Raw genomic sequence first — 13,071 nt, forward strand, 5'->3', positions numbered from 1 at the left:
GGAGCCCTTGGTTGTGTGCAGAGGCTGTCTGTTAGCTGCAGGTGGGCTGGCCCCTAGGAGCCCTTCTCAGGTGGGAAATGAAGGTTAGTGGTATCATTTTGAGCAGTTACTCACATAAATAAAGGCTGTTGGCCAACACTGCCATCTGATGCCAGCACAGGCTGGCATTGGCACCAAAAGAGGCAGCAGTGTGACGTTGCCATCATCCCCACTGCTTGTGTCATACCACACCACCCACTCCTCAGTCTCATATTGATGAGATCTCACAGGGAATTGTGGTGAGGAAATGATCAGATTTCTCACCTCTCCTCCCTTTTTAGCTTTAACATGAGAGGGTTTGCCTATTTCTCCCCATGGCTTTAATGAATACTTGTAGTGGCTTAATGAAAGGGGCAGGACAGAGGTGGGAAAGAGCAGCTGGGAAATCAGGGGAATGATGGAGACTTTTCTGCTGCTGGTATTGCAGATGTTTAACTGACTGGGAGAATGTGGCAGACTGGACCAGGGATGGGCTGTGTGGAGCAAGGCGACATCTGGCTGGGTGGGCCCTGAGCCACCGGGCACAGCCCCAGGTCCTTCCTTTGTGAAGAGCAGCCACTTCTGCAGTAAAGTTTTGTGCAAGGAAAGAAGTAAGAGCAAGATGAGGTGGTGTACTGGGAACAACTGTGGACTTTTCTAACTAGAGATGGAGAAATTGCACTGTATATATTGGGGTTTTGCTTTCTTGTTGTTTCCTCCAGTAAGTATATTTGGTAGATTAAAAACATCAGCCCTTTCCCTTTCTGTGAGTTTACTTACTGACAAACATTGGATCTGGGTTTTCTACTTTTATGTCACTTTGAGAGAATAAAGATGGAGAGGTATAATTTGACAGGAAAGATAGCCAAGGAACCTAAAGTTCTTGTTTAGACATGCCAGGTCAGAAATATTTTAATTCTAAGGAATCCTTGAGCCTAAAGTAATTCTTATACCACTAAAGAAAGCAATTTGTGACATCTTAGCATTTAAGACAATACAGATAAAGGATAATTGTGTTCACGTTTGAGCAGGACTTCTTACCTCTTCTCAATAACATTTTAGTATGATGATAAGCATAAATATTCATTGTACTTTAAATAAGAACCTATAGTGCTTCCCTTAATTGTTATTAACCTTCGTTAAGATGAGAGTTGAACTGTGTTGGGTGCTATGCAAACACTCATTAAAGTGCTTTCCCTCCCTGGTAAATCTTGCAGCTAATGAAGACAAATTATATAAAAGCAGCTGGGGGCTATGCCTATTAACCTGGCCACCGAGAGTTGTTTTATTAGAGGTGTCATGAGAAAGAGGTATCTCAAAATGGGATTGTAGAAGGCAGTTATGATTCAGGGTGACATTTCTATTTCTCGTAGTACTTCATGAATACAAGCATTGATTCTCCTTTGTCTCAATGAGACTTGAGCTTATACTCAAGGTAAACTCCTGCTTAAATCCTTCTCTGAATTAGATGAAAAGAAGACACAGGAGAACTAAAAACAGTTTTGTAACTAAAATGCAGGACTGGGTTTAGTGGTATGGAAAAGGAAGAAGGAAGGCTTTCCTATTTAGCACCCCAAAAGTAGAGCAAAACAACGTGTACTGTGGGCATGAAAACAAAAAGCCAGAATTTCGTGGACTGAAATAGATGGACTCAACAGAAAGCAACACAGTCAAAGGGAAATGGTCTGTGTTGACCTCCATAGACATGGTTACCATCTGGGAAGCTTACAGTCTTAGAGTTGCAAATAGAAAATGAGAGTTGTCTTTGCCTCCCTCATTGTTAGGCTGTTCAGGAACCCTACTGAAATTCAAATAAATTCGCGATAACTGCATATTGCACATCTTCTGTATTGTGAGTTTCCTGTAGTCAGTGTATGTTAGATCAGAATACAGTTAAACCATAGCAATGATTATGCATAAACAAAATAAAAAAAAAAAATAAGATCTTAACTGAGATTAAAAGCTTCAGTTTATTACTCTGTCTGAAAACTAACTTTTGTATGTTTTGGACATAGCCTCAGGTACATGCCAAAGCATCGTGTATCCCTAAAATGTGGCTACCTTTGATTCACAGTGGGGCTGGAGAACAACAGGAGGTAATCACTCGATAATCCAGTTAATGCTCTCAGTCAGAAAGTAGCTACAGATATGAAAGTCGCAAAAGGCAGCGCTGAATTAATTGCAGTAAATCTTCTACAGGCAAGATTTCAGTTGCAGAAGCACTGGGGCCAAATTTGCTGATTGTTCCTCCAGTAGTATTAAAATGGGGTGGATTTGGCACTGAATGGCAGAGTGAGACTTACTTCAGACGGCACACCAAATAAATCTCTTCACTGAGGTTAATAAACCAGTGCCAAGAATAAATCTGACCTGCAGTGTCACTGAGGGATATCTCACCAGAAGGTTTACTACTTACATATTTGAAGGCAATGGTAATATTGGCCAATTAGTGGGCATTATGTTTGCAGTGAGGGAAGACAGAAATAGAAGATCTGGTCTGATTTCTAAATCTTACCTTCATCTGCTCACAGTAATCACTCTTAATTATGAGAATTTTGTTTCATTGCCATGCAGAAAGTTAAGCTGCATGAGTCATGGGCAGAACAGTTTGCTTTTAATAAATGGAAGTGAATACGGTAATAATAAAAAAGAAATTGAAAAAAAAATCAGTTCGACTCCAAACCCATCTGCCCGTCTAGACAGATATTGCCAAGCTCCTGTCTGCTAAGAAGTATCTTCTTAATAATGCTGTACTAATGCTACTACTTTTACAGTACTTTCCATTTTTCAGTGCTAATTCATCATTGGCTGGACTTGAGACAGTCTTTTGCCGAGTTTGATAGCATTTTTGTGTCTTGCTTTTCTGTAATGTGCTATTTTGAATGCCATGTCCAATCAATTAGGGAATCACAAGAATGTTTTAGGCATCAGTTCCCAGAGCTGGGCAATAATCCTTGTCCCTGTTCTTCCAGGGTTGCCTATTCATCTTTTCCTGGCAGAGACCGTGTGTCTCCCCATTCCCCTCTCTTATAAAAAAAGTCCTTGTAGTGGCCAAATGCTCTGCACAGGCCTGTTTTCCTTACGGCTCTCTGCCTCTGACTGGAACCCTGTGGGGAAGGGGGTGTGTGTGTGTGTTGGCACCTTCTCCTTCTCCACCTCTAATTTACCTGCTTCATGTCAGAGGCTGTCTTTGCCTTTATTCTTCCCTGGCTTTTTCTCCCTCTCTCCCTTTAAAGGGATTTCCCAAGCAAGTTGCAAGTGTTCACCAAAAGGGAGAAACTGGAATAGCAGAAGTGATGGATGTATAGACAATGGAAGGCAGAGCTTGCCACCTATTTTATCCATTTCCCCAGTTATGTGTTGATCTCCTGAGTGACTCTGACTCTTGCTTGTACAGTTGGGTCCTGGTGCCTCGGTAGCTATGTGCCTCCCTCCCCAAAGGATGGGATGCTGGGGACAGCCTGGCTTCCAGACCAGCACGGAAGCAATTCGGACATGCATCAACTGCCCTTGGTTGGGAGAAGGGACTATCTTGGGTTGCACCAAGTCTGATGTGAATAGAAACTCAAACAGAACCCTTTGCTCCTGACATTCAATTCTGAAACATCACGTCCAGAAAGACGAGAAAGCAGCAAAAATAAAATTATTGTCCCATAGCAAGGCAGGAGATCAGCCTCTTCTAGTGCTACCTGGACTTGTCATCTGGTCTTCCTTTTGTGTAAATACTTGGAATAACTCCAGTGAAGTGCAGGGGGATTACTCACATTTCTCACCTGTGAGAGAAAAGTATAGATTCAGAATTGCTATAAATTACTGAAAATACCTTTTTTTAAAAAGAGAAATAATATTAAAAGCTGTTGACTCATGGAAACCTAAACTTCCATGGAGTTCCCATCTGACAGAAGTCAAGGCAAGTTGGACAACAAACCCATTTTGGAATTAGAAAGTAACATTTGAAGTTGAAAAAAAAATATTAAAAATACTGTGAATGTTGAGAACTCTGAAACTTGGGCCCATATTGGTACCTCAGATGTACCAGCTACCTTTTATCTGTAGCAAAGATTTCCTTCTTGTAGGAGCAACCTGTTAATACCACTTTATATTTTGAAGTTAAATCAATATGCTGAAAGCCTTCTAGATCCTCAGGTGAAAGATGACATTATATATGCAGTATAACCACAAAAGGGATCACAGAGGATAGTGTAACTATGGGGCAAATCTACCTGCAAGTACTGCTTAAAGACAACAAGTGTGGCTGGGTAGTGCAAATGCTCCAGCAATGTATCTCTGCTTAAAAGTGATGTAATGGGCAGTGTAAGAGCTGCCAAAGGTTGAGCTAGTAAATTCTTCCCGTTTTTTTTCAGAAAGATTTCTAAAGTTTCCTAGCTTCTTTTGAGGCTCAATTTGACTCAGACCAACTCAGTCCTTCTTTTACTTTCCTCTTGGTTTTTGTTTTTGTTTTGTTTTTTTCAAATCAAACCTTGTTAACTCTACTCTGTGTCTTTGCTGTCAAGTCCATTCCCTTGTGATTCGTGATGGCTTCCAGAGCTCCTGGTGGAGAAGAATGTGCAAGTCTTGTTATTTCAACTACATGACCAGAGTTATGCCCTCTCTTAGTTGATGGCACACATTTTTCTTTTGAAGTCTCTTTCCCTTTTATGCACGCTATGGGCGTGCCAGATGTGTTAAGTGGCACTCCTGCATAGCAGGTGAAGAGTGGGGTATGTGTCTGGCTATGATTCTACATGAAATACAGAACAGCACAGTTTTGCAGACCTGAGAAATTGTATGCTGCTGCTTACTATAAAAACCTCTTACTCTTCTTAAATCCCCCAGAGATGCTGCTAATTAAAGGAGATATTCATGCCCCCCTTACCTCTCCCAATTCATATCAGAGCCCTGAGTATAATTTGGATCTCATAAGTTTTGGGAGCTCTCGAAATGCCTTATATAAAGGGCCTATGTAAAGCCCATTTTATTCACTGTGCTGTACCAGTACTGAAGGTGCAGCATGAGAATGTGTCGATCTGTCACTCTTCTGTAGCCAAACCATCACTGCCCTTCCTGTGGCCAATTCCTCCTCTGGAAAAGAGCAAGTTCAGCTGCTTCTGGTCCCCCGGAGAAGCAAACAAGTAGTTCCTCTGGGTGCCATGGTGCATCAGAGTCTCAAACCCAACCGTGTAGTAGGTGGAGAGCTCAGTTATGAGCTCTAAGAGAAACTATATACTTACCAAAGAGGAATGGTGCAAGTAGGATTAATCCGCTCCCAAACTGCTTCTGTACACACTAGAAATTTTTGATACTTTTTGACATGTGGCAATGCTGTGGTCTGTACTGGAGTGAGAACTCCAAAGTCGTATTCAGTTTTACAGTTTCCTTTTTAGATTGGGAGCCGATATGTAGCAGGACCTACATTTTATTTTTTTTTCTGTTTTGTCTTTGTTGTTAGGGAAATAGGGTTCAGATTTTAAGAGCATGGGGTTTGTCACTGGAAATTAAAATTGAAAAAAGCTGGTAACTTCCCTCCGCGTCAAAACCCCCCTAGTGTAATTGAAAGCTAGACCTTGCCAGCGCACAGTTTGCTGCTTTTAAATTGACGAGGAGCCTCTCCATCGCGGGCGTTTGGCTGCAACTGCAGCAGCTAAACTCATCTCTCTAAATAGACGGATTCATTTAGCTGAGCCAAAAAACGGCCGGATTCCTCCGGACGCAGGTGGGGATCCCTGTGCCGGGCGGGAGGGGTGTGGGGGTAGGTTCCCTGCAGTGTGCCTGGGGAGCAGCCCTTGGCGGCCCGGGGAGGTGGGCAGGCGGGGGGCCTGGCTCCACAGACCTGCCGGCATCCAGCTTTTGCCGTTCTCCGCGGCGTACGCTTTTTTGCCTCTTTTTTTTTTTTTTTTTTTTTTTTTTTTTTTTTTTTCCCCTTTCCTTTTTCCCTCCCTCTCTCCGGAGAAGCCTCGGCAGCCCTGATTTGCTGGGGAGCGGCGGAGGCTCGCTCTGGGCAGAGCCGGGCTGCGCTGCCGCTGCTGACGCGTGGCCGCCGCCGCCGCCGCGCCGGGAGCTGCCCCGCGCCCCGTCCCCGCCGCTCCGCGCCGCCCAAGAGGGACCTCCGCGCCGCTCCGGCATCGCTGCCTGCGGCGCCCTCCCCGCCGCGGGAAGCAGAGGGTATGCCTGGGGGGGCGGGAGCAGATTGCATCCCCCCCCCCTTAAATATATACGTATTTATTTATATATATGTGTGTGTGCATATATATATATATACACATTATATATATATATACACATCACTCTTAGGAGCCATTTTTAAGTTGGGGGGGCGGTGTGTGCGCTCGGCCGGGCTGCCCGGGGGGCGCCGGGGGTAGGCAGCGAGCGGTGCCCCTCGCAGAGCGGGGAGGGCGGCGAGGGCTCCGCGGGGTCACACAGACTGGGCTGCTCCCGCCGCAGCTCTGCCGGGGTCTGGGGCGGGGGGGCGCTTTGCAATTCTAAATTTTTTAAGGGCGATACGCATTTCTGTGGGAAACTTCTGTAGGCGGCAGAGGCGCGGAAGATTGGGGGGGTTTCTGGCGTGGTAGGGCGCACTCTGAGCCCCCCCCGGGGCCGTGCCTCCCCGAGTGTCCGCTGCCCCGCTCACCTGGGGGACACAGCACCTGGGCGGTGCAGGGGCCCGGCCGGGGCTCCGCGACTGGCGGTGGCGGGGGGGGCTTCACCCCCCCCACCCCGGCCCGGGCCGTGGCTTCTGCAATGCGGTGGGTGTGGTTATGCACGGAGAGCACATCGCAGCCCCGGACCGCTGCAGTGGCAGCGCCGCGCCGGCCCCTTCCTGGCCGGCAGCGAGGGGCCCCGCCGGGCCGGGGCTGCCCCGCTCCGCCCCGCGCTGGGGACCGCGCGTCCCTGCCCACCCGGCCCGGCGCGGGCTCCAGGTGCGCGGGAGCGCGGCCCGGGCGCTGCATCCTCGCACTCCTCCCCATCCCCACGCCAGGCCCCGCGGAGTGCTGCGTGGAAGTGTCGGTGCTCGGTCAGGTCTCTGGGGAAAGGGAAATAGAAAAGCCGCGGGTGCGACCAGCGGGCGAGCTGAGCGGGTCCGGGTGCGGCCCCTCGCCCTTGGGTGGCCGGAGGGGGGCTGGGGTGGGTGGTTGGAATAGCATTTTGTCTTTTTCGGTTGTCCCATCTTTCATTCAGAAGTGAAACTTTATCGCATATACCGAGAAGCTTACAAACTCGCACTCCTATGATGATCGCAGTAGCAAAGCATCCTCATCTGGCCTTGCGCTGCCTTGATTTAATTTCTCTTGGGGCTGTGCTGGAGGAGGAAGGCGCTGGGTAAAGGCTGTTATCACTCACCGCTGTTCTCCAGCATGTGCCCGTGTTTGAGGCAGAGATGGAAAGTATTTCCTCCACTGAACATGCATGCTGCTTGTAAGTTGAAGGGAAACTACCTACGTTTGAGGTCTCTTCTGTCAAAATGATTGCAAGTCAGAGGCCCGCTTGCCAAAAAAAAAAAAAAAAAATAAAAAAAGCTCTGGGTTAGTTGTGTGCCATGTGCGTCCGTCCTTTTACAGCCTGGTGAGCTGAGTGATACCTTTTTCATTTTACTTTTAATGTTGTTAGCATTTGTCTCTGTCCATAGAAAGCTGAAATAGTTGTATAAAGAAAGCAACTAAATCTCATAGAAAATAAGAATATAAGCAGAATACATAAGGCTTTGACCAGTAAGGTCAGATGCAATCAAATGTGGGCTTTTTCTCTAAATCTATGGAGAAGAGTCCTTTGACAGAGTATTAAAAGGTCAAGATCATCGTACTGCATCACTGATGTGGTTAAATTCACTGGTCTTGCTGCACCTCTGTGTGTGTACATACATAATAGAGTATAGGCAAATACTGCTGTGCTGGTCTCCTTGGGTTAGAAAGTTTCAGCTCTATGTGAGCATGAGACCTGCATGGCAATAAGGGGAGGAGAAGAGAGCCCGAGAGCACCGCATTAGAGTAGGAGCACTGGGAGTTTATTCCTGACGGCACCGCATGAACAGGAGGGCTCCTTGAGCCGCTGGCATGCTGCAGACCTGCTTGCTGCAGCAGAGAACATGAAATATATCGGGAAGCATTAAAAATACACTGGTTTTATTTAATCAGACCAGTACAGCCCGTGCCGCTCCCCCGACTAATTGCCCGCAGTCGCATCCCTCCGTTAAGTGGCGCAGCTTACGGCCTTTTCTCCCGAAAGGCTGCCCCGTGTGACCGAGGAGCTGGTCGGATGCGCATCAGGAGCTCATGCGATGGGAGCCCGCTGCTGCGGTGGGCAGGTTTAGCCTTGAGGAGGAGGAGCGGGGGAGGGGGGGAGCAGGGTGTGGCACCCATCCCCAGCCTGCCCCTGCGCCTCTGCCTTGGCGGCTCCTCACTGGATAGGGCTGTGTCTGACTGCTGGAGAGCTGCACCAAAACTGGAGAGGTCTGGTTTGGGTTGGGGTTTTGTTCTCTCTTCCGAGGAGGAGCAAGTGAAGGTGAAGCTACAACTTATGTAATTTTTCAGTTAAACAGGGTGAAATCTTTTCTTGTCTGTAGTGGAAATCTGCAGAATATTTAGTCTTTGATGAGAAAAAATTATTGTTCACAGATTTTTCTTTGAAGTCTGGGGAGGGGTCTGTGGGTAAGAGTATAGGTAAGGGTACTGATAGGAGGTTTGTCCCACAGCAACATGGTCGCACCTATGGTTGTTAGATTTGTTGTTTGATGCATGGTTGTGAATTCCATGGGGGTTATGCGTGGTTCTTTTCTTAAAATATGTAAAATGTCACTCCTTTGTGTTTCAGGCATGATCTTGACTTAACAGAAAGTTCTTGAAATGTGTTAAATGTGTTATTCACGGTGGGTGACATTCAGACTTGTTTTGTGGAAATCTCATGTACCAGTAAATGACTGCTTGTTGTCTGAGGGAAAACGTCAAACCATTTATAAGCGGTTATAAAAGACTACTTGTCTCATGAGAGGAAGCATCAGCTTTGTTTCTCGAGCTACAGCATTTTCAACACAAAACACAAAAGTAACTGTGACTTTTTTTACATCAAAATACATCATTGGGTGGGAATCTCTGTGTGTTCAGTGCATGTTCAGTATATGTTGGGCTTTGAAAATGAAGGGTCGGTCCATGCAGAGAGAGCTGTTGTGAGTCTGCAGGATTGAGATCTTTCATTGTGTATAGCATGGACCCAGGATACCGCAGTTTAGCATCTTATTTATCACATTTTTACAGGAAATATGTTATGACTGCAATGTTTGAATGTTTTAGGCATATGTTATAAATGCAGTGTTTCAAAGTGCAAATTCTTCCAACAGAATTTCTCTCTTAATCAGGTGAATATAATGCATGCATATAACTGAAAACTATGTCTACTGTCAACTAAGCTGAAAATTAGGCTGAAAGTAAGTTTATTCTGAAGAATCACGATGGATTGTTTTTATTTGGTGTGAAAGTTAGAGTATAAAAGAGTGTTACCCAGAACTAGACTTAAATAAGCATCACTAAGCAGTTTGAGTCAGTACCATAAAGGAAGTCTTTTAAACAGATGAACCACTGAAAGAATGATAGCTTAGCTAGTTTTTATAGCAAGTTTCTCTAAATTTTCAGTCTCCAGTTTTAGCCATTCATAGGGGCTGAGGAATGGTCCAAGTCTAAATGTGTATATGGACACACAGCACTTCCTCTTGCTTTAACTGGCTAGAAACACCCAAAGAGAAATGCTTGTTTTCTTTAGAAAGATCTCAGTTTCTTAAAATAAACAGCCTAGGTAGTGGAGAAGAGGAGCATAAGCACTTATCTTGGCTTCAGTAAGAGAAAACCTACAGGCCCTTTGCTCCCGCCCATGCCATTCTCGATCATCATCACCATAAGCATCGGTGCAGAGGAAGCTCGGGAGGATTGCAGAGGACTAAGTATCTGTAGAAAAGCAGAAATGGGTCAGTATTTGGGACAAGTGAGTTAATCTGAGACAATGTGCTGTATAGATGGCAAAATCGGTATCTTCTGCACCCTTCCTGAGTAATTGATATAATGCAATTTGAGTAATTGTCAGCTTTTTATCTCTGGAGGAAAATGAAATCTTTACTTTTTACTTCATCTTTGTATCAGCAGAGCTGGCTGTTCTTGAATAAAGTGGATAAAGGCAAAAAAGGAAATTATAATAATCTATTTGCATCCTATGGGATGCAGTATGCAAAAGGGTAATACATAAATAAAAAGTATATGAACTTAAAAAATAAAAAAGGGGTGGGGAAAACTTTTTACATAGACCTCTTAAATTTTTACCCTTTCCTTTATGTGTCTTGGAAATACTTTTTGTGCCACAGAGAATTCTCTTCAGTGGCTTCACTACCTGTCAAAACTGATCTGTTGGCAAGCTGAGAAACAAAAGAAGTACTGAAATCTGCATGAGCATCACCCACCAGATGTTTGATCCCACTGAGAAAAGTCTTTCAGTTTAGAGGGTTAAAGAGGAATGTGGAAAATGAGGACTCAGAGCATGTGTCGGGGTAAAGGGCTAGAATAAATGGAAAGCATATGTGAATATAAATAAATATTTTCACGAAGGGGAAGGGAATGTGAAGAGAAAAAAGCAGGATACAATTTTGGATACCTGCTCACATGCATGTATTTGTATGAAACAGATGTTTATTGGCAAATGTGACAGAGGGAAGTAGTCATAGCACTGCTCTAATAAGTGAGAGTTGGGAGAAGAAAGCTCTGTATGGAATAGAGAATGATTGATGTTTCTGGTTTGGGGCTTTGTTAAAATTGAGACTACCAAGGAGTAGCGTGCATCCATTGCTTGGCTTTTCTGCAACCTTTTTCCTAAACCAGGGGTTGGGGTTTATTCCCAGATGGGCTGCAGGTAGCAAGTGGGGGGGTAATTTGTGGTGACAATAGCTGACCCTGGTGGGCTTTTGGCTGGAGCCCTGTTGATGATCGGTGGGCTGTTCCTGGGAGAGAGATAGGGAAAACACCAGTCCCTGGCCCGTGTCACACCACAGAGCAAGCACACTTACGTCTGTAGTTTTGCTCTGCTCTTTAGTTGTGTCCTGCTCCTCCAGTCAGGCTCTTGCCTATTGCTCCTGCCACGTGTCCCTTTTCCCTAGCTGCTGTCACTGGCTGCGTGCCCCTTTCTTTGGGCTCATTGGTGGGGTCCCTGCTGGGACAGGAGCCTCTAGCACTGTCCGTTCTTCCCATTACTCAGGAAGGTGGTGAAGCATCTGCTTCCTTCTCCTCCTCCCCATTTGGGATTATTCCTTCATGTTCTTCTTCCTCAGAGCTTCATCCCTTGCAGTGGCTCAGCTTCAGCACTCTCTACCTCCCCGGAGGAGATGAGTAAATCCTGGGAGGCAGCCACGTGCTGGGGAGCACCAGCAGCCCTTTCCCTGGTGGCAGGAGGTGACACTGCTCATGGTAGCCAGGGAACATGACACTGCTGGTAGCAATGGAGCAGGAGGACTCCCTGGTGGAGGTTACCTTGTTTACTCCTTATGAATCTAAGGGCAATTATGTGTAACACCTCCTGTTTCCTAGGACATACTGGCTGCAAATACATTCTTGTTTAATAAGCCAGCAGACGTAAACAGGCTGTGAAGAACAGAAGAAGGAAGAAAAAAACCACTCAATTCTTCCAGACCTAGGAAACATATGTTTATGCTAACTGAGAGACCTGTTCTTGCACCCTGACTCATGTCGGGGAGTGTCTTAATCTGCCAGTCTTCTCACAGAAATCGGTGAGCCTATCTGTGAAGCATGGCTCAATTCAGTTTAAATAGAGGTATCAAATCTTACCCAACCAAATCGTAGCTTCGGTCAGGAAGCTGTAATCTTTCTAAGGACCCTGGAGATGATTACTTCACCAGGTTAACTGAATTTATCGCTGTTTTCTTTCAATTAAATTACTGCTGTTGCAGAGCAAGTGTTGGGACAGGCAGCACTTAGCCCCTGTGCTCCCTAGTGTGATTGCTGAGGGTGCCCCACAGGTACACTGGAGTCAGTACATGGACATATGCATCTCTATAGAGAAACACTGCCACTTGCCTGTGGGAATTATTTGTATCAAGAAATCTAGTACCTCTGTTTTGATCCCAGTAGTGGTTCTTAACCTTTCATATCAGTAAATAGGAGGTTTGATAAGGGTAAAGGTAGTGGTTGATGTATAAAACCATGCACTCGGGAAAGCAGGGTCTTTTTAGTTTGGCCAGATGGTCTTGATAGTCCAGCCCTTTGTATGGGGTATCTGGCACCAGCATTGCCAGGGAGGTTGGAGAATGATGGGCAGCTGTCTTTTTGAAGGTCAGCACATCACCTTGTCTTGATGCGGGTGTAAAACACAGGTCTCACTTCCACTTAAAGGTCTGGCCTAAGGCGCAGTGCCCTCCTGTTGTAAGCAGGTTTCTCAGTTGATCATTTATAGTGAACCACACCACACAGTTGGCTGACAATGCCCAGCTGTTTGGTGCGATTGACATGCTGGAGGGGACAGTAAGTTTGAATCCAACTGAGACATTAAAAAAACTATAATACAGTACTGAGGATGTGTGGTTGTTGTGCATTATGGGTTTTACATTCCTTCTTATCCCAAAAAAGCAACACTAGAGAGCCCATTGGATGTCACTGAGGTCAGCTGGAGGGGAGGGATTACATTCAGAGGGACCTTGACAGGCTTGAGAGGTGGGCCTGGATGTACCTCATGAAGTTCAACAAGGCCAAGTGCAAGGGTCCTTCACAAGGGTCCTGCACAATTCCAAGCACAAATACAGGCTGAGAGATGGATTGAGAGCAGCCCTGAGGAGAAGGACTTGAGGATGTGTGTGGACAGGAAGCTCAACATGATGCGACAATGCATGCTTACAGCCCAGAAAGCCAACTGCATCCTGGGCTGTATCAAAAACAGAGTGGCCAGCAGATTGAGGGAGGTGGTTCTGTCCCTCTACTGCACTCTCATGAGACCCCACCTGGAGTATTGTGTCCAGCTCTGGGGTCCCCAGGGAAAGGTGTAGACCTGTTGAAGCAGGTCCAGAGGAGGACCACA

General features: G+C 45.9%; 1 protein-coding gene across 33 annotated transcripts in view; it reads left to right on the forward strand.

Annotated features, from left to right (window-relative positions):
• The window catches only part of EPB41L3 (erythrocyte membrane protein band 4.1 like 3), a 141,469-nt gene that overhangs the window by 39,985 nt on the left and 88,413 nt on the right, over positions 1 to 13,071 (forward strand). The window contains exon 1 of one of the 33 annotated variants that reach the window (XM_051772802.1): positions 1,615 to 5,731. The exons of 29 other annotated variants lie outside the window; for them this stretch is intronic. The gene's annotated coding sequence lies outside the window, so the exon portion shown is untranslated. Of the gene's footprint in view, positions 1 to 1,614; positions 5,732 to 5,926; positions 6,181 to 6,980; positions 7,036 to 7,333; positions 8,515 to 13,071 lie in introns of those variants that run through there. 3 more of the 33 variants (XM_051772777.1, XM_051772811.1, XM_051772794.1) reach the window with 3 other exon arrangements.

This window comes from Manacus candei, unplaced genomic scaffold, assembly GCF_025592945.1.
Source record: "Manacus candei isolate 608988 ecotype Guabito, Panama unplaced genomic scaffold, ASM2559294v1 h1tg000008l, whole genome shotgun sequence".
In the NCBI taxonomy this organism is placed as follows: Eukaryota; Metazoa; Chordata; class Aves; order Passeriformes; family Pipridae; genus Manacus; species Manacus candei.